Source organism: Galeopterus variegatus, unplaced genomic scaffold, assembly GCF_000696425.1.
Source record: "Galeopterus variegatus unplaced genomic scaffold, G_variegatus-3.0.2 Scaffold2349, whole genome shotgun sequence".
NCBI lineage: Eukaryota > Metazoa > Chordata > Mammalia > Dermoptera > Cynocephalidae > Galeopterus > Galeopterus variegatus.
This window is the reverse complement of record NW_007728460.1, coordinates 113,298-115,723: the sequence shown is the minus strand read 5'-3', so window position 1 is coordinate 115,723 and position 2,426 is coordinate 113,298. Positions and strand designations below refer to the sequence as shown.

Sequence of the window (2,426 nt, the reverse complement as noted above, 5' to 3'; positions counted from 1 at the left end):
TCCAACCCCGCGGCAGGAGCGCTGCTGCGCTCCCAGCGCCACACTCTCCCGAGTGCGCCATGGGCTCGGCCCACTTTCCCTTTTTAATAAAGACTCCATCATATTGAATTAAGGCCTACCTTAATGACTTCATCTTAACTTAAAAATTGCAAAGATCTTATTTCCAAATAGGTCACATTCACAGGTACCGGGAGTGTGGACTTCAACATATTTTGGGGGTACACAATTCAACCAGCAACACTTCATGTCTATACTCATTTTGCTAGATCATATCACAAATAACTTCCTTAAAAGGTTGCATGAGTTATAAATTTTCTGAGTCCTGGTGTGTCTAAAATATACTTATTTTGCCATCATGCTTTATTGATGTTGAATGTGCAAGAATACTATGTTCAGAATTATTGTCCATTAGAATTTTGAATGCATAGCTCATTTTTCTTCTACCATTCAGTGTTGGTAATGAGATTCAATTCTAGTTTGACTCTCTATCCTTTGTAGAGAATTTACTTTATCTTCCTAAGTGTTTAGAAATATTCTCTCTATTTTCTGCATTCTGACAAAAAGATTTCAGGACTATGTTTACATGTGTGTCTTCTTTCAATTATTTGCTTGTTAGACTCTTTCAAATAGAAAATAATTCTTCTGGCACTGGGCCCGCTGCTGCTGCCGCCGCTGCCACCAGGAAATGATTTGGGTGGCAGCGGGTGGCCCCGGCTAGCGGCCACAAGCCACTTCTGCGGCTGCCCAGAAGAGCGAAGGTCGCCGGTCCCGTGTCGTCCCCCTCTCCGCCCCCCAGAAGGGGCTAGAGGGAGCCGCAGCTGATGTCAGAAGTTTACTTAGAGCAGCCACCAAGATAAGCTAAGACCAGACCCTTGCAGCACTGGGGTCCAGTCTTAAGGCCCGGAGGGAAGTGCACACAGCCCAGCAGCTGCTGAGATAAGCCGAGACCAGACCATTGTGGCACCAGGGCTCAGTCCGAGGCCCAGAGGGACATGCACACAGCCCAGCAGCCACGGAAGTGAACTGAGACCAGACTCTTGCGGCACCAGGGTCTAGTCTAAGGCCCCGAAGGAAGTGCACACAGCCCAGCAGCTGCCGAGGTGAGCCAAGACCAGACCCTTGTGGCACCGAGGCTCAGTCTAAGGCCCAGAGGGAAGCACACACAGCCCAGCAGCCACCAAGAAATACACTTCCGGGAAATGGACTCTAACTCTTGGCTGAATTTTTTAATCTTCCTCTGTGGACCAGCAATAGGATTTTTTTTTTAATGTTCTCAGCTATTTAGTATTTTGTTAGGAGAACAGGGTGACACGCAGCCTAATATTCTTCATAATGATCCTCATGCTAGGCATTCTGATGATGATGGACAGAATCATCTAGAAGGACAAATGAACTTCAATGCAGATTCTAGCCAACATAAAGACGAGAACACAAACGTCGCTGAGAACCTCTATCAGAAAGTTAAAATTCTATGCTGGGTTATGACAGGCCTTCAAAATCTAGAGAAAAAGGCCAAACACGTCAAAGCTACATGGGCCCAGCGTTGTAATAAAGTGTTGTTCATGAGTTCAGAAAAAAATAAAGACTTCCCTACTGTGGGATTAAAAACCAAAGAAGGCAGAGATCAACTATATTGGAAGACAATTAAAGCTTTTCAGTATGTTCATGACCATTATGTAGAAGATGCTGATTGGTTTATGAAAGCAGATGATGACACATATGTCATATTAGACAATTTAAGATGGCTTCTTTCAAAATATAACCCTGAAGAACCCATTTACTTTGGGAGAAGATTCAAGCCCTATGTAAAGCAGGGCTACATGAGTGGAGAAGCGGGATATGTACTAAGCAAAGAAGCCTCGAGGAGATTTGTTGATACATTTAAAACAGAAAAATGTACACACAGTTCCTCCATCGAAGACTTAGCACTGGGGAGATGCATGGAAATCATAAATGTAGAAGCAGGAGATTCCAGAGATACCACTGGAAAAGAAACTTTTCATCCCTCTGTACCAGAAAACCATTTAATCAAAGGTTATCTACCCAGAACCTTTTGGTACTGGAATTATAGTTATTATCCTCCTGTAGAGGGTCCTGGTTGCTGTTCTGATCTTGCAGTTTCTTTTCACTATTTTGATTCTATAACTATGTATGAGTTAGAATACCTCGTTTATCATCTTCGTCCATATGGTTATTTGTACAGATATCAACCTGCCTTACCTGAGAATATACTAAAGGAAATAAGTCAAGCAAACAAAAATGAAGATCCAGAAGTAAAATTAGGAAACCCCTGAAAGGAAAACATGAATGAACAGAGGTAAAATGTCTAGCATTGCACTGAACAAGGACTTCTGCATTTCTGACATAGAACACTGGGATCCCAGTGAGGAATTCTAAGTGAACATTCCATATAGAAATCTTTCATA

At 42.9% G+C, this 2,426-nt stretch overlaps 1 pseudogene; it reads left to right on the top strand.

Annotated features, from left to right (window-relative positions):
- The first annotated feature begins 1,199 nt into the window (after positions 1 to 1,199).
- LOC103597557 lies at positions 1,200 to 2,294 on the top strand (annotated as a pseudogene).
- Positions 2,295 to 2,426: the final 132 nt, after the last annotated feature.